This window comes from Triturus cristatus, chromosome 2_2, assembly GCF_964204655.1.
Source record: "Triturus cristatus chromosome 2_2, aTriCri1.1, whole genome shotgun sequence".
Classification (NCBI taxonomy): domain Eukaryota; kingdom Metazoa; phylum Chordata; class Amphibia; order Caudata; family Salamandridae; genus Triturus; species Triturus cristatus.
The window spans coordinates 951587306-951607404 of NC_140582.1; positions in this window are offsets into that span (position 1 = coordinate 951587306).

A 20099-nucleotide genomic window follows, 5' to 3' on the forward strand; every position below is an offset into this window, starting at 1 on the left:
GGACAGGCCCCCAAACCGCACAACCTCCCTGATCATGGGGCCGAGGTTTTCCTGTGGGTTACGGATATACAGTGTGACATTGTCCGCGTACATGGAGACGACCAGGTCCCGGGCTGCAAAGCCGATACCCCCTTGGGTATGATGCTGTCTGAGCCTGGCAGCGAGAGGTTCCATGGTGATTGCGAATAACATGGGGGAGAGAGGGCACCCCTGCCTGGTACCCTTAGTGATGGAAATGGGCTCCGTGATCTGACCATTTATCCTGATGTGGGTGGTAGGGAGAGTGTATAAGAGCTGGACCTTGTGCACAATGGCTGGACTAAATCCCAGACGCAGAAGGAGATAGAAAAGAAGGACCATTCAAGGGTATCAAAGGCCTTGTTGGCGTCTAAGAGAGCTGCCATGGCCGGGAGAGAGGGGTTGATCTGATGGAGTACAGCAAATATTGTCTGGAGGTTGTGTGAGGTGGCACGACCGGGAATGAAGCCGGACTGGTCCGGACCAGCTATCAAGGGCATGAGAGGCGATCAATTTATCAAAAATGTTATTGTCGGTGTTAATGAGGGATAACGGGCGTTAGGAGTTGCAGAGTTCGGGGGACTTGTCGGGCTTTAAGAGGAGCGTGAGCAGGGCCTCGCGGAGTGAAGGGGGGAAGTAGCCTTGTTCGAAAGAGTCATTGTACATGGCGGCCAGATGTGGAACAAGGAGGGGCGCAAATTGCTTATAGAAGGACGCAGGTAGGCCGTCAGAGCCAGGAGCTTTGTCCCCAGGGAGACCACTTATGGCAGCCTTGATCTCTTCTTTAGTAAAGGGTTCATCGAGGTATTCCCGGTGCCTATTACCCAAACAGAGGAGCTCGATTGTCTCAAAATATTGATCGAGGATTTCCAGAGAAGGCGCCTCCCCTGCAGCGTAAAGCTGTAAGTAAAAGGCGGAGAACCTGGCCACCACCTCCTTGGGGGAGGTCATCCTGTCTGAGCCCCCGTCCTGGAGTGCAGTGACATAGGAGGTGGCGTGCAGTTGACGCAGGAGGTTGGAAAGAGTTTTACCTGGGCAGTCTCCTTCGCCGTAGCGACGGGCTCTAGCCTCCCTATCCAAGAAGGAGATCTCTCCATCGGTCTCGTCGTGGAATTCAGTGATTTTGCCCGTGATCTGTGCTAAGGTGTCGGGGTTGGGGTCTTGGGACTGTCAGGAGTCCAGGGTCTGGATCTCCCCCTCTAAACACTCCAGGAAACCCCGAATAGAGTGCAGCACACTCGATTGCTTGGAAATACACTCACCCTGAATCACTGCCTTAAAACCCTCCCAGAGGGTAGAGGGAGAGTCGACCGAGCCAGAATTAAGCTCGAAATAATTGACAATTGCCATTTGTATCTTTTCACGGAAGGCAGAGTCGCGGAGCGGGTTGGGGGACAGCTGCCAAGCGAACATGCGTCACGGGGTCTGTGGGATCTGAAAGCATAAGCGCACGGGAGCGTGGTCGGAAAGGGTGTGGGCCATGTGTTCCACGGAGGCAGCTGATGTGAAGGCATTGCGGGTAGTGACCCAAAGGTCCAGTCAGGACCAACAACCCCGCAAGCCCGTCACACAGGTGCCCTCGCATACATCTGGATGAGCGTGCCGCAATGTATCTAGCAGGGAGTTGTCGGACAGTACGGTATGTAAAAGTGAGGTGGCGCGAGGGTTCAGTGCATGCAGTCTGGAGCCGTCAAGTGGGGGTGAGGGTGCGATGTTAAAGTTGCCAACCCAAAGGGCAGTGGCGGGCTCCAAAGTAGAGATGTGTTGCCAGACTTGTGTGAAAAATTCAGGACTGTCAAAGTTGGGGCCATATATTGCTGCTAGGATAAGGGGCTGGACAAGGAGAGTGCCGTGGGGAATAACAAAGCGGGTCTACGATGATCTGAGAGGTACACCAGGGAAGCACCCTACGCAGAAGGATGGACACTCTGCTGGAGTACTTGGAATAGAAGGATGAGTGGATTTCGCCCCAGTATTTAGAGTGAAGCCTTGAGGAGGTAGCGGGTAGAAGGTGGGTTTCCTGAAGGAAAGAAATGTCCACCTTGTGCCGCGAGATGAGCGTGCACAAGGCGGACCTTGCAGAGGTCATTTAGACCCCTGATGTTCAAGTCCAGAGCGTAGTGTCTGTTATACTGGGGTGCAGTGACTAAAGGATGACGGATATAAATAGATGTGCGGGGTGAGCAGTGAACGTTGGTGATGTGATGTGTGATAGCGGATCAGGTGAAGCACATAACATGCTGCAGGAAACAAAATGAAACAAAAAATCTAACAAGCCTCTGAGTGGAGGCAACAAGCCCAATAAAGACTCACCCCAGACCCCCCACCCACTCTAACCCCGGGGAGCCAAACTTGGAAAGGGACCTAGAGAATTAGAAAAGGGAATTATTCTGTGGAGGCATGGCTTTGCCTGGCAAACACCCCCATCGCAAGGACAAGGTGGCCATGCCGGGTTAGAGTTTGGACATCGTTCAACATTTCATAAAATTACACCAGGGCATATCGGGGACAGGTAGGCACCGCCACCGAGCCAAGGAAAGTCCAAGCAGCGAATTCGGGAGGCCTCCCAGGTGATAAGAATACAATCTAGTGCATCATGAGAGAGCCAGTGTTAGGCACAAAACCCAGCCCCCCCGAGTCGTAAGAACAATGAATAAAGGAAAGATCAGGTACAACTGCGTGAACATTTTGTGAACAGGTATCCGCAAAAAAGGCATTGGAACAAGCACCGAGATGGCGATCCCAAGACAGCGAAAACCCGGTTTATTCATTATCACTTGTGCCACCTCCGTCAATTTGTTGAGAGCCGGGCAGTGAAAGGCGTTGCCGCTTTTCTAGTTTCTTTGCATAGGCCAGGGCGGCTGATGGCTCATTGAAGATGTGTGTTTGAGCGCCATCTTTGACACGCAGTTTGGCCGGGGAGGCCAGGGAGTAGGAGACGTCGTGCTTCTGGAGCAGTCGTTTAGCCGGGAGAAACTCTCACTGGGCGGCCTGCACTGCCAGCGTGAAATCAGGATAGAAAACGAAAGAGTTCCATTGGTGGCATACCTCACCTCTCTCGCGGGCAGCACGGAGGACCGCGTTGCGGTTGCGAAAATTCAGCAATTTGGCGATAATTGGGCGGGCAGGCATGCCTGGGGGAGGCCGCTGTCCCAAAGAGCAGTGGGCCCTCTCGACGATGAAGACCAGGGACAGAACATCGCCAAAAAGGTCACGCAATAGCTGTTCGACAAAGTCCTCCATCTTCGTGATGTTTGAGGATTCGGGCACGCACGTACTGCGGAGATTGCTCCTACAGTAGCATGCCTCATAATCCTTGTTTTTGCTCTTGATGAGTTCCAGTGCCTTGTCCATTTGAAGCAATTTGTGGTGATCTCCAGTCATGGTACTCTCAACATCTGAAACCCTAGCCTCAACATGCGCAATGCGTGAGTCGTGGGAGTGCACCCTGGCCTTTACAGTGTCCAACCAGGCAGATAACTTATCCAGGTGAGTAGCAATACCAGAGACGGTGGTCTTGATGTCCAGCAAAATTGCTTTTAGGTCATCGTCCCGCGTCGCGCCAGTTTCGGTCTGGGTAGCGAGTTCTCCTGTTTCCAGGGCGGCCCCATCTTGTCGAGTCTGTCTGCGCTGATCAAATGCCAGCTTGGGCTGCTTGGGTTCTGCCTTCCCCATGAACAGATCGCCGCGGCCGGCTGGACCCGCGCCAGTCACCAGAGAACCCAGGTGGGGGAGGGGCCGCCAATGACAATGGCGAAGGCAGCCAGAGAGCGCAAGGGCAGCAAGCGTGACAGTCACCAGGAGCAACCGGTGTGGACCAGAAGGTGGAGATGTGAGGCCTCCGGGAGGCGGCCAGTCCCACAGGCCGGCAACAGCGAGGTCCGTCCAGGGGGAGCAGTGCCAAACAGGTCGCAGAGGTTTCCGGAGTCCCCAGGGTGGGCAGGGCGGCAGATCGATGCAGGATGGCATCCCCAAGGCAGCGGGAGTAGCGAATGGAAGGAGGGGGCAGTCGCCGGCCTCAGCAGCAGGAGTCCGGTAGTGGAGAGTCGTGGGGAGCCAGCAATCAGGAGCAGCAGGGCAGAGGACTGTACCGGAAGGCAGCAACGGGCCAGAGCAGTGGCGCCGACCACCAGTGCAGCCCAGAGGCGGCAGCAAGCAGATAGGCCCACAGCTGAGGGCCACGCAGCCACGGAGAGCCCCAGCTCCGAGAGTCCAAGGGGAGAGGGCCGCGGCAGGTGCCCCGGGGCCGGGGGCAGGCTGCAGCAGGGAGATGCAGGGTGCACGCCGCCCTCTTCGCGGGACCCAGGGCAATAGAAGGGGGCACGCGGCACTCAGAGCATGAGCGAGAGCTCACCAATAGAGCACTTGTGCCCTGGGCCCCACGGTGCGTCGCGCGCCCTCACTCCTCCGCACACTGCCTCAGACACTACTCCCCATCACCACGGCAACGGAGTCCAGCGATGAGGGCTACAGGCTCCGCTACAGCTATACAGGTGATGGTTGTGTCCCGCAGCAGCCCAGCGCTGCCACCGATAGCGCGCCGTTAATAAGGCCTGGCTGCGGCGTGCAGCAGCCGGACACACTGGGCCATTTCTTGGCGCTGCAGCGAGGGAAAGCGCCCACAGGCAGGGCAGTTGATGGCCCACAGTGTAGGGAGACAGGATCTCTAAGCGTGGAGGATCAAATCCACGCCAGTCCGCAGGATTATGGCAGATTGAAGGCTTGACCGGCAGAGCCTACTCAGAGTGCAGCCATCTTGCAGCCGGCAAAGCCACGCCCCCCTTTTAAAGTACATATATAAGTGCCATTTACATCCTCCAAATTGGAATTCAAAAACCTCCTATCTTTTTGTAGAAGATCTCCTCCCTGGTGGCGGACCTAGGCCTAGCATTTATTTTCATTAGCATATTTGTGCCATAAAATACTAAAAATAGCGTTAGAACAGTAGGGAACATTTCAGTTCGATAGCATAAATCAATGAAACAGATTAAAAACATACCAAGATCACTGTAGATATAAGTATAGGTCTTAGTAGTAAATGTGGGAGGGACAAAGGGGAGTGGTGGAAAAATTAGGAAATTGCAAAAAAATGAAGTGAATGTTTAAGGAACTATAAGGAAGGACATGAAAGTACAAAACCTCATCAATGATCAAGGCAATTGCTTTACTCGAAATAGACTTTGATTAGTGCTACATCTCTGATACTGGCAAAACAGCTCAAATGTACTCCTTAACAAGCTTGGGGTAAGGCAAGCACCATACATGGCCACTCACTGGTACTGTAACAAACTCTCATAAAAATCAGTGGAGTCAAGAAATAACTATAAGAACACACAGGATAAATAGGAAAATCAACCAGGTTTACCAATTTTGATTTGAAATATATTGAATTTGTTAATTTTTACACATAAATAATTATGATAATTTTAGTTTGCAATGAACTTCTTTAAAACAACTGTGACAAGGCTCAATTTAAATATATGGGCCTTATTATGACTTTGGCAGTATGGCAGCGGGCTGTCACTTAGCACCCCGCTGCCACACCGCCAAAGCCATAACGTGACTAACAGCTGGATTCCGACAGGAATCGAGGTCGAGCGGTCCTGTAGGGCCCCTTTGTTATCGTCACAGCCACACTTTTCATGGTGGGCTCACCCCCATGAAAACTGTGGCAGTGAGGAAACTCCAAATATGCTTGGCAATCTACAGCAGCACCGCCAGAATGTTAGGGACCTCAGACCCCTGCAGAACAACCAGGTATTGCGGACCCCTGGCGGCAGCAGCTGTCCCGTGGCGGTCTGACCGCCCAACTTGTTATAGGTCAGTCAGACCACTGGTGCAGCAGTAGTCACACCGCCATAGTGGGCTTGGCGGTACATTGGACTGCCAAACTCAAAATAATGCTTACTTCCTGGCACATGTGGGGAGAGAGTGAACCGTTAGAACTCAACCACCCTTCACTGGAATAACTCATTACAACAGTACCCAATCTCGTACAGGCTGGTCACTTAACAAAAGATCGCCACACCCAAAAACATTTTTTGGTTCACTATGTTGGCTAATAACTTAGTAGCTTTGCCTCTCATTTTGAGAAACAATGATTTCAGGAAGAAAGAAGGTGTTTACAGGCCAAGATCAACATCTTTGGCATGCTCTAAGACAACAGATACTGCTTCTCACTTTAAATTATCATTGACATGATTGCAGACTGAGAGCAGGCGCTTAGTACACCTGCCACCCATTCCCAAGCCATTCCTGCCCTTGCCCAATTACTGGCTGCACTCCATTTCCTGGCCACTGAGTCTTTCTAACAGGGGACCAATCGACATCTCACAGGCAAACCAATCTTGAGGTTTGAAACACATACTGAGATGTATCACCAGCAGAGTGCACCAGTTTAAGGCCATGTCGCAGTTACTGGTGGAAAGGCAATAGGTGGCAAAGGAATTTTATGTAATTGCAAACTTCACCTAGGTGTTAGGTGTAATTGATTGCACCAGTGTGGCACTTTAGCGATCATAGCAGATGGAACAGTATTCAGACAAAATATTGAATAAAAATTATTGCAATGCATAAATACTGAGTTTTGAATACCGTGAACCACAAATATCGTAATGTAGGAATATTGTTGACAAGAATATTGATTTTCATTAAGGTAAATAATATTGATGTAAAAAATTTCTATGTTAGTACTATGATTTACAAATATACCTATGTTGTTAATATCAATGTTAAAAGTATCTATGTTTTTAATATCGATTACAAAAATATCGTTGTTAATAGTATCATTTTTAATTATCTTTATTTATTTTAGTATATGTTTTAATTGTATATGTTATAAATTGTTTGTAAAATTATTGTTAATGTTTTTTAATATAGTTTGTAAATGGTTTGTTGTTTTTTAATTTAATATATGTTTTTATTGTAATTTTGTGTTTTGTAGCTGATTGTGGGGTTTGAAGGGGTACAGGGTGTGAAGTAAATTAATTATAATTAATTATAATTTGTTTATTATTATTAATGATTTATTTGATGATCGGTTATGTAAATTGTGTGATTCATTTATTTTTAAATTTATGTTTTAGGTGAGGGTTGCGTAGTATGTAGGGGTACAGGATGGTATGTGAAATAATTACAATTAATTAATAATTAATTTCTAATTTTTATGAATTATTTAATTGATAGATAATTATGTCAATTGTGAAATAAGTTTATTTTTTATGTTATGTTTTAGGTGCGAATTGTGGGGTTTGTAGGGATACAGGTGGGAAGTAAATTAATTATTATTAATTAATAATTAATTACAATTATTATTGATTATTTAGATTGTGTAATTCTTTTATTTTTGAAATTATATTTCAGGTGTGGGTTGTTGGGTTTGTAAGAGTAAAGTGTGAGCAGCTAAATAATTACAATTCATTAATTATTAGTTATTTATCATTACTAGTTTATTTGATAATTATGTAACTTGTATAATTATTATAATTTGTAATATATATTTTAGTTGTGGGTTGTGTTTTGAGGGCTATAGGGTGGGAATAATTAGGAATTATTTTATTGATAATTAATTATTAGTTTATCATAATTATTTAATTGACAATTATGTTAATCATGAAATTATCAAATTTGTTGAGTTATATTTTAGGTGTATGTTGTTTAGTTTGTAGAGGAATAGAGCGGGAATTTAATTAAGTAATAATACATTAAAAAATATGTCTTCACTTTTGAAAAATTGCTTTTCATTATTTAATATTTTAATTCTGTTATACTTTGTTTATTTCCATTACTTTTTAATTATTGGCTGTTATGTTTGTGGGAATATAATGTGGTATTTTAATCATATTAATAATATTTGTAATGATTGATAATAATCATTATTTGTTTGAATATTTATGTTATTTTTTTATTTTTTGTTAAAATGAAGACATTCAGGGCCTGATTTACAAAAGTTTGATACACGGTAGCGCAGCAAGCCTTCCTGCTGCACTGCTGTGCATCAAAATTAAAGGGCAACTTATGGCACATTCCTGTCCTTCTCCCCTGCGCCGGCCCACAAACAGCAGCCTTGCGCCAGCACAGTCACCCTTGTGTCATTTTGCAAGGGTGCCTGCACTGAGGGTATGATTGTTTTTGAGCAGGAAGGGACAACCTCCTCCACAAAAACAATAGTTAGAGGCATTTTCCTCTTTCTATATTAGAAAGAGGAAATAATTAGGAGAAAGAAAAGTATTTCTCCTTGTTGCGCCTCCTTACACCTCCCCTGAGGAGGTGTTCGATTCTGACGCATTCCCAGGTTTACAAACTGTTGTAAATCTGGGAATGCGTCAAGTTCCATGGATTTTGCTTAGGAACACACACAGCAACACATATGGAAACCCCTTTAATTCAGAGTTATGCGTGAAAGGAAAACATATTTACAAGGCCATGAAAAGTCACACAGGGTGAATTTACATGGCCTTGTAAATATAGGGAAGCCCATTGCACTGCCGGTGCATCAATAAAAGTGATGCACCGGAGGCGCATTAGGCTAGTAAAGAAGTCCCTGAATTTTTATATTTAGAATTTTATATGTTTGGGTATTTAATAGAGTTGTTAAAATATGTTATCTGTTTGAAGGGATGAGTATCCGTGCACCCTGCCGATCACAAGCTGCATTCTTATTGGCTGTCAACACTTCAAGCCAGGAAGTGTTGGCAGCCATCTTGTGCCTCGGTAGAACTGAGGCACAAGAAAACAGTAAAACAAACGCCAAAACAAGAAAAGGGGGCAGGGTAGAAACACCCTGACCTCGTAGGCCTGCTTAGGGGGTCCCACAAGGACCCCAGGACCAAAAAAAGCATTTAAAAAAAAAAAAAATCACGAGATGCGCGGAGGATCCGCGGATCCGGCCGTGAAAATTAAAAAAAAGAACCATGGGCTCCCGCGCTTCATTATTAATTAGCCCCTTGGGTGGGCCAAGTCCCGGGGGCAGGTCAAAAAATATTTGTAGGGGCCCAGGGGTACCCCTGCATCCCCGGGGACCGCCACCCCCGGGGCTTTCTATAAATATTTGCGGGGGGCACACAGCCCCCCCACAGCCCTGGGGACCGCCACCCCCGGGGCTTCTTTTTTTTAATGTATGGGGGCCTCAAAGGCCCCCCAAGCCCCGGGGACCGCCACCCACGGGGATTTCATTAATGATTGTGCGGGGGTGCACATGGGGCCTGAAGTGGCCCGGGAGGGGGGCCACGCGGCCCCACTCCCCCTCAAACAAATAAAAATAAAGGCAGGCCCCGGGGTATGGGGTCCCCAGGGCCAATAGAGGCCTTAGGAGGGGGGCCCATGCAGCCCCCTTCCTGTTCATTTTTTTAAAAAAAAGGGATCAGGCCCTGTGGGACGGGGTCCCCAGGGCCCAAAAAAAGGGGAAAGAAGGGGTCCACACAGCCCCCCTTCTAACAAAACAAAAACAACAAAAAAAGCGATCGTGCCAGAGGCCCCGCCCCCTCCCAGTAACACTCTGCAAACTCGCCCTGTGGCGCGCTTTTAATTGGGGAATTAATTCCCCTTCTATACTGGGGTCCCTGGGGGCCAACTAGCCCACCAGGTACCTCCAGTAAGCACCACAGGGCTGCGTTGGAGAGAGGTAGTCCAGGCCACGCCCCTTTTTACACCTCTCTGCAACGCAGCTCTGTGGCGCTTACTGGAGGTACCTGATGGGCTAGTTGGACCCCAGGGACCCTCAGGATTCAAGGGGACTTAATCCCCCAACTTAAAATGCGCCATGGGGCGCATTTGCACAGTGGTGAAGGGAGGGGGCGGGGCATGAGGTGACATGTGTGCAAACACGCCCTGTGGCACGTTTTAAGTTGGAGAATTAATTCCTTTTCAATCCTGAGGGTCCCTGGGGGCAAACTAGCCAACCAGGTACCTCCAGTAAGCGCCACAGAGCTGCGTTGCAGAGAGGTATAAAAAGGGGCATGGTCTCTGAACACCTCTCTGCAACGCAGCTCCCTGGCGCATACTGGAGGTACCTGGTGGGCTAGTTGGCCCCCAGGGACCCTCAGGATTGAAGAGGAATTAATTTCCCTACTTAATGCGCCACAGGACGTGTTTGCACACATGTCACCTTAGGCCCCTCCCCCTTCCTTCACCACTGTGCAGACGCACCCCCTGGTGAGTTGTAAGTTGTTGAATTAATTCCCCTTGAATACTGAGGGTCCCTGGGGGTCAACTAGCCCACCAGGTACCTCCAGTATGTGCCAGGGAGCTGCGGAGAGGTGTTCAGAGGCCACTCCCCTTTTTACACCTCTCTGCAACACAGCTCTGTGGCGCTTACTGAAGGTACCCGGTGAGCTATTTAAGACCCCAGGGGAATTAATTCCTCTTCAATCCTGAGGGTCCCTGGGGGCCAACGAGCCCACCACTTACCTCCAGTAAGCGCCACTGCGCTGCGTTGCAGAGAGGTGGCCCAGGCCATGCCTCTTTTTACACCACTCTGCAACGCAGCTCTGTGGTGCTTAGTGGAGGTAAGTGGTGGGCTAGTTGGCCCCCAGGGACCCTCAGGACTCAAGGGGACTTAATCCCCCAAGTTACAACACACCAGGGGGTGCATTTGCGCAGTGGTGCAGGGAGGGGGTGTGGCCTGATGTCACAAGTGTGGAAACGCGCCCTGTGGCACGTTTTACGTTGGGGAATTAAGTCCCTTTGAATCCTGAGGGTCCCTGCGGGCCAACTAACCCACCAGGTATGTCCTGTAAGTGCCACAGAGTTGCATTGCAGAGAGGTGTAAAATGGGGCATGGCCTCAGACCACCTCTCTGCAAGCAGCTCTGTGGTGCTTACTGGAGGTACATGGTGGGCTAGTTGGACCCAGGGACTCTCAGAATTCAAGGGGACTTAATCCCTCAAATTAAAACGTGCCACGAGGCGCCTTTGCACAGTGGTGAAGGGAGGGGGCGGGGCCTGAGGTGACATGTGTGCAAACACGCCCTGTGGCGCGTTTTGAGTTGGGGAATTAAGTCCCCTTTAATCCTGAGGGCCCCTGGGGGCCAACTAGGCCATCGGGTACCTTCAGTAAGTGCCACAGGCCTGCGTTGCAGAGAGGTGGTCCAGGCCATGCCCCTTTTTACACCTCTGTGCAATGCACCTCTGTGGCGCTTACTGGAGGTACCTAGTGGGCTAGTTGGACCACAGGGACCCTCAGAATGGATTCAAGGGGACTTAATCTCCCAACTTAAAGTGGCTACACGGCGTGTTTATACAGCGGTGAAGGGAGGGGACGAGGCCTGAGGTGACGTGTGTGTAAACATGCCCTGTGGCGCGTTTTAAGTTGGGGAATTAATTCCCCTTCAATCCTGAGGGCCCCAACTAACTTAAAACAGCCACAGGGAGTGTTTGCACACATGTCACCTCAGGCCCTCCCTTCCCTTTACCAGAGTGCAAACACGCCCTGTGGTGCGTTTTAAGAGGTAGTTTTAATCCCCCTGCCCTATTGTGTACTAGAGTCTTACAGAGGAGGTCATGCTAATCACAGGGGTACCCCAACACATAGTGTTCCCTAGTGTATGTAGGTGTTTTCACTGTATTCTAAGTGTCTTTTAGCATAGCACTGGCTCTAGGCCTGGTTAGTCAGAGTCAGTTACCACCAGTACCCGTTTGAAAAAGTTGTGGGCACAGGATGATTTTGCAACAAGGCCTCTTTCTGCTCCTCTGTTGGTTCTTCTGCACATGTCTTGCTTCTTCCTGCACTTTTCTTCGTCTTTGTGGACTTCTGTTGCTTCTTTCTGCATTTCTTTTTTTCTTTCTGTGCGTTGTTTCTTCTTTCATCACATGTCCTACCTCTGTAGGCATAGTTAGAAACTAGCATTTAAAAAACCTTTGAAATTCACTGAAAAAAACCTTAGGTTTCAGGCACGTTATAGTTAGAAATTATCATTTAAAAAACCTTTGAAATTCACTGAAAAAACCATAGGTTTTAGGGAAAGTTATCGTTAGTTGGACATTTCACTCGTACAAAACCATAGAAATTCCCCTATTATCGTTCTGTTCAGCTAACTATAACTCGCACCCCCGCAATACACTGCTGATGACGTCACATATTACATCACTCATGACATGGTCAGTGATATTACACAAATAACTTTACTCCAACTGACCATCCAGTGGTCGGTATCGGTGCACGTAGATGGAATGATGTGAAGGATCTGGTGAGGGGGAATTTTAACTTCACCAATAGGTGAGCAAGGAAGCACTTCCTTTTGGTTTAGGTACCCTCACTAGGGTCCTAGGACCATAATACTCCTATGAAGACCCCATTTTTAGTAATTTTATTAACCCAGACAGACCCAAAAATAAAGGGAAACTGGGGATCTGCCTGAGGTTTTTTATCTTTCAGCCCCCCTGGTCTATAATATCTTCAAAGAGCTCCCAACATTGTGGTTGAGCCCACCCCGAATTTTAGGCGTCGGGGTGACCCGATGATGAAGCATGACACCACTAGGGTGTGTGAGGGTACCTAAACCAAAAGGAAGTGCTTCCTTGCTCACCTATTGGTGAAGTTAAAATTCCCCCTCACCAGATCCTTCACATCATTCCATCTACGTGCACCGATACCGACCACTGGATGGTCAGTTGGAGTAAAGTTATTTGTGTAATTGATTATATAGGGAGGTGTTACTCTGACCCAGAATCCTCTCCACCCTCTAGGCAATGAATTTTGTTTTCAATAGCCTCTTGTCTCTTGTATACATATGGTCAGTGATATCACTGATGACATCACTGATGACATCTCAAATGACATCACTGATGACATCATCCATGTGATAATTTGATGCATCTTCTCACACCCTAATATAACCTTTGATACATCCACTCTAAATTACAGACTGACATTTTCAAAACCATAGACACTCCAGCACCAATAACTACATACCCACTCACTGATTCTTAGGTTTACACACACATCCACTCACTCACCCGTACAGTCACTCATACTTATGGTCACTCAGTACAGGACTTTCATATGCTCACACACTGCCACTCATCCATAGAGGTACTCACACACCTAGTCAGTCATGCAAATAATTAAGCACACTGCCATTTACTCACCTATACAGTTATACACACACCAGCTCACTTACTCATACAAATACTAGCACATACTTATGCTCTTATACAATCACTGATACAAGCACAGACTCATCCATACAGCCACTCTCACAATCACAAACTCTCACTTATAGCCATTTATATCTGCCAACACACATATATACTGCCTCTCACATATGTAGTTATTCACAGATATACAACTGAGATATACATTCACTCACTGACACACCCATACACACACTCACAGATGCACTCTTGAAACCATGCACCTAGTGAATCACCCACTCACACAAATATAAACAGAGTCACACACACCCCACCGACACAAACACTCAGGCACCCATACAGATACTCAGACAACCAATCAATAACTCATATAGACACTCATGTAGCTATTCGCAAACCCATTCAGCTGCTTACACACCAACAGACAGACGGATACAGACATTCACACAGTTTACTCACTAATCCATGCATTCAGTAAGATAAGTTTAATCACTCACTTATAGAGTCAGTCATGCACCTACTAAATCATCTATTCAGACACTTATACACCCACTCATTCTTCAATACGCCTTTTCTATATATATTAAACATATTTAAACTTTACAGAAACACACAGTCACTGGATGATGTCATCAGTGATGTAATATGTGACGTCATCAGCAGTGCATTGCGGGGGCACAAGTTATAGTTAGCTGAAATACCTATCACGGGGGAATTTCTATGGTTTTGTACGAGTGAAATGTCCAACTAACTATAACTTTCCCTAAAACCTATGTTTTTTTCTGTGAATATATATATATGTCTGCATATATGTTTCCAATATTCGTGTGAAATGAAATTTTTTGATAGTTATGTACTTACCATTATATGTATGGAAAACAATATTTTGTGATCGATATTTTTGACATGACATTTCTGTTTCACAATATTTTTGGTTTTGATATTGTGTAAGAGAACCCAGGGAACATTGCTTCAACAACAAAACCCATTCGCACTCCATCACCATGGAAGTTGTCTGTGATGCCAGGGACTGCATCAATGATGTGTATGCTGCTTTTCATAGAAGCACACAAGAAAGCTACACCTTCCAACAGTCACCTTTTGCATGTGAGATGGTTGCTGAGGATTTCCGTTACATGTGGTAACGGAGGTAAGGTATAATAACTCACTCAGGGGCTGCATGTGCATGTGGTGATTATATTTAAAAAACTATCACTCAGTACTTCGCCATATCAGATTAGACACACATTCCCCTAAACACAACTGCTTGTATGAATAAATGATGGAAATCATTTATAATAGTACCACATCATACCAAATATAATTTCATTGTTCCAACATCAAACTACCTAGCTTCAACAGAAGTATAATAGGGTATACATATGTACACAAGACTTAATCGAACACATTTTGGGGATTTTAGTCATGCTTCAGATGCCTTGACAGTATGGTGCTCCTGTACTGCCCAGACATTGTGTGCAAGATAGTAGTAGCCTGCGCTACATCACCATGGAACAGGGATTACACATAGAAGTAAGTTAACCTGGGCAAAATTTTAGCTGTACCAGAGTAATCAGAGTGATTTTAGTATTTTTGCTCTGCTGTTTTGATGCAAAGTTGCTGAAAATTAAAAGATTACGCATGTTCGCATTATAATGAGTAATGTGACGCAAAAGTCCTACTACAGGAGCACAGGAACAACAAATTTACTTAGTGGCTACTGGCTGTTGCTGTTGGGTTCTGTTGCATTTAGCGCTATTTTCAAAGCGTAAAATGTATCCTCGGCTTCATTTTAGACGCAAGGGTGCATTGTGTGCTAAGAAAACAGCACTAAATGCTGGGTTATGCTCTTTGCATAATTCTAATTCTGCATAATCTTGTGTAATTGTGCTGTAATTTCACGTAATTATGCTAAAGTAATTTAGGCAAGTTACTCTCTCCACTAGACTTCTCTGATTTGGGGTCCCTTCCAGGTTCTGGGGGTGGGACACAGTACATTAGTCAGCCTGTGCAGGTGTGTGATCTACTAATGGCCTCCTTTTTCACCTGAACTCACAGTTTTGTAGCTGTATTATTGCGGTTAGACAATATCGTGTTGATAATGATTAACCCTTTTACCGCGGCGGAATTTCCGCTGCGGTGCGGCCGTTTAGCGGAGTGGGCGGGGCCGAGTCGGCCAACGGACTTGCGCAGCACTACGGAGGTAGTGCTTGCAACGGCCGTTGGCTGACGAACGCACGCATAGGGTTAATAGGCTATTACACATACATATGCCATTCTGAGGCAGTACTGTTGCACTGTCATCATGTGACAAACAAACATTCAATGCTTAAGATATTGATACACTACACTCGCTATCACATTTATACAAGTTATTAATAATATAATCATGCACATAGTTGTTTTAGAACAGCGGTTCTTAACCTGTGGACCGGAGAACCCTGGGAGTCTGCAATGCCTACTCAGGGGGTTCAACTGCTTAGAATATTCAATATCTTTAACAGATTGATAACGTTTATATGAATAAAGATGTTAAAAATCTAAATTAGTGTCCTCAGATTGATTTATGGGTGCAATTCAAATGCATCAAACAGAATAAAGTAAGGACTATGGGTGGCCTCAGTTGAATTTAAAAAAGCTCCAACCTTCCCATTAAAATGAAACTTAGATTTTTGTATATTTCTTTGTGTTTTATATATTTGCATATATTTTTGATGAATGCTTGTTTGGGTATTTATAGGCAATGTTTTGAGGTTCAAATCATCAAAATTGCTGAAGCTGGGGAACCCGGCCTACAGTAGTGACTCTGTGCTGGTCCCCGGATTTAAATAATGATTCAGTGGCTGTCCCAGGATTACAGTAATGAATAATTGGGGCCCATAGAATTTAAAAGGTAAAGAACCAGTGTTTTAGAATGCAGATGTTCTTCCTATAATTCAAATCTCTTCATTATGTTTCTGAAGATCTCCGTGGTGAAGACTACTGTAGCTGAGGCCGAGATGTCCCTATGTAGAATTAAGACCTCTTCCTGGGTCAGAGACCTCCATTCTCGAGGAAGAAATATGCGCTTACCTGTTCCGACCGACAACACAGGCTCCCATTGAAGAAAGGGGTGGTTTCGGAAAACCTTGCACCCTGTGGGGGCCACCCCATGGTGCCTGTCACACTGTGCATGGTTGCAAAGAAGGGTCCCATGGGTACCCCAATGGGCCCCAAATGGAGGGTTTTGGGTGAAGGGGGGCCTGCTACGAGCCCCCAAAAGTCAGTTTCCGACAGCCTTTTCATGTCAGACAAACCGATTTGGAAAGGCTGTCCAAATCTGACATCGTAATATGTCGGTCGGAAACACGGTCCATGGAGCTGTAAGATTCGGCTCCGACCGATTCGGCGTCTCCAGATGCCGGTCAGACAGACCGAACAGTTACCTTTCATCGTAATTGGTCAGTTGAAAATGTTTCTGAGTCAGTCAGAAACATGGCTTCTGACTCTGTTTAGGAAAATCCGAATGCCGTTCAGAGCCTTTCTGACCAACATCGTAATTTCATCGGGCCATTGGATATATATGTCAGCGGCAGAGACAGAGTTGTCTCTGAAACTGTAATACTGAAGGTCTGCCTTACTCCTGACTCTAAATGAGGACGTGGACCTTCAGTTTGGTGGAGAGGGTACTCTGTTGTGAGGGAATACCCTCTTTGTCAATCTCTAAATCAGGCTGCTTGTTGCAGGCGTCCACAACATATCTAGTAAGGGCTGCAAGAATTTCTCCTACACTCACAACATTGCTCGGATTTTGCAGGCCTACTTTGACATTAGGTTAACTGAGATTAAGATTAAAGGAACTGGTTCCTACTGTCAGTATGAAAGTTGTTATAGAACATTTTCTCTTCCAATAAATATACAATGATTGCTATCTCTGTACAGATTAAACCACTTGAACCGTATCTTGAATTGAGCCTTAATCACAAAGTACAGTCTATGTTCCTACATAAGATAAAATGCCCTCGCAGTAAGAGTTGTAAGCTCTTGAGTAATCTTTTGAAGGTGAGATGGTTGTCAGTGGATCTTATGTTTGTGGGTGACAAATTCCATACTTTGGCTGGAACAGAGGAAGATCCTGTACAAATGTTTTTGTTTTTGTTGCATGCTGGAATTTTGAGGCGGTGTGCCATTCCATAGCATAGGTTCAAGTGTTGTAAGTATTTGGAGATTTTCTTTCTGGTGAAACGTGGTCCTTTGCCATGTTGTTGCTTCTAGTGTGATACAAGCAAATTAAAACAGGATGTTTTGGCAACCTGTAACCAGTGTAGGCCCATCAAAGCAGGAGAGATATGTGCATTTATGAATAGTCTAGCAGCAGAGTTCTGAATTATCTGCTATTTTCTGATAGTTGATGAAGGTGACCCATAATTATGTATGTATCTATCTATCTATCTATCTATCTATCTATCTATCTATCTATCTATCTATCTATCTATCTATCTATCTATCTATCTATCTATCTATCTATCTATCTATCTATCTATCTATCTATCTATCTATCTATCTATCTATCTATCTATCTATCTATCTATCTATCTATCTATCTATCTATCTATCTATCTATCTATCTATCTATCTATCTATCTATCTATCTGTCTATCTGTCTATCTGTCTGTCTGTCTGTCTGTCTATCTGTCTGTCTGTCTGTCTGTCTATCTGTCTGTCTGTCTATCTGTCTATCTGTCTATCTGTCTATCTATCTATCTATCTATCTATCTATCTATCTATCTATCTATCTATCTATCTATCTATCTATCTATCTATCTATCTATCTATCTCTTTCTCTCTTTTTCTCTTTCTCTTTCTCTCTCTTTCTATACATATATGTATGTATGTATATATCTTACTGTAGCACATTAGAGCACACAAAAGTGAAAATTAGGTGCTATCAAGTTTTATTCACAGTAACCCTCAATGGAAGAAATGTTGAAAACATTCTTGTGAATGGTTATTATACATTTACAAAACTGCTATAAAACATGTTTGAGTGAGTGAGGTGTTGTGAGAGAAGTATAAGAATTTGGGGAATGGTGTTAACATACCTGAGGAGAGGTATTGTCCATGTCTCCAAATATGCAAAACTGATTACATTGGAACGTTGGTTTGATTCTTATTTAAGGGTCAAATATGAGTAGTTCAGTTGTGCTTTCTCAGAGACCCCTATTTATATCTATCCAGAGATGTCTGGAGTGGGAAGGGAAAAAATCTGCCGCAGCTGAGTAGGTATATCCTATGTATTGGTTGTAGGTTTGTTCAAGCTTGAAGGATTATAGTTCCCTACTTTGTGCATAAACCTTATCTCTTTTCATAAAATACTTACTCTCATAATGTCTCAGACTGGAGATGCTGGTCAAGTGGTGTAAGTGGTACCAGTGCAGAGGAAGCTGAGCAGGAAGGTGCTCTTAACATTTCAGAAAATTGCAGATATGCACTTACTATGAAATTATTAGACTATGGGATCACATCATTGGGTGGGACTGTAACCTTCATGAATGACGCACATGAAGCATTCAGAACAGAGGTATTCATTCTTGGGTTAAATTCCCACCTGCAAATGTACACACACATGCATTTCATTCTTATACTCCAGATGAACTACCAGAAGAATACATTCCATACAAGGACATAGAAGTCCCGTTAACTTGCCAAGAGCATATAAATTGGTTTAAAGGGCGCCCTTCCCCACACCACGGAAAAAGTGAGACTCGGTCCGCTCAGCAGAGAAGGAGCGACATGGCCGGTCCTAGCTGCTTACACACCGCATACAGAGATAGATACATTGCCAGCAGCAGACTTACATCCACTTCACAAAGAAATAATAAAACTATACAGAAATGTTACACAGGTTGTAATGCATATGCTCACAATTCAACCTTTCAGGATCACTCAAGCTGGTCAACCAAAAGGGACTGCAACAAGAATAAGCCCACAGACGCTGAAACCAATTATGGGAAGAATACCCACTAAACGTGATAAAATGCTGTTCTGGATAGCACAGAAAATAGCACAGCTTGAGCCAGCTTGAGCCAGTGTTTCCCCATACAGGCCCACAGGAAAAACACAGAATACCGACAATTTGTGTGCCAGAACTCATGTTACCGAATACGTGCCAAGTGGTGCCAAATCCAGTTCTGGGCCCTTGGAGGTGGTTTTGCTACCTCAAGAGCTGATAATCCATGCATCGCCCTTCAGTGCTTTTTTGCCTGCCGCAAGCTTGCTGTGCGGTTGTTGTGTTTTCTGACGCTTTCCTACTTTGCTTCTGTTTTTCATCTCAGATTTTGATGCATCAAAGGTACTTTGTGCTAAAATCATCGCATCCATAAAGTTCTATGGATTGAATTGCTTAAACCTTTAAAAAATATGTTTGCTTCTGTGTGTTGGATTTTTGTTGTTTTTGTCTTGTTTGGTTTAGATAAAGATTGGTTATTTTTCTAAACTGGGTTGGTGTCCATTTGTATATTTTCACTGTGTTACTGTGTTTTATGCACAAATGCTTTAGTCATTGTCTTGACTAGAAGGAAGGGTCCCTACTTGAACAGAGTGCATACTGCTGCCAAGTAAAGATCTCCATTTCTAACATTCAGTCTGCTCTTGATGTCACTGTCTGAGCCTCCATCATGCCTGATGGTACTGCTTAGGTAGGCAATCTATTTAGCTAGGTCCTCTCTATTCACAATGATTGATGAAGTGTTTTGGAAGTTGAGAAGCATGACTTCTGATTTCTTTATGTTGATTGTCAGGACCACTTGCCGTGCTTAGATGTTGAGGCAAGAAGGTGTTTCTTCCATGTGCTGGTGTGTGTGTGAGAGAGCAAGGCTACATCATCCACATAGTCATGGTCCTCCAGGGTATAGGATAAGTTCCATCTAATGCCTGTGACTTGGTCTCTTTTTGTGCGCCGCATCACCCAGTTGATGACTAGGTTGAAGAGCAACAGTAACATCACGCATC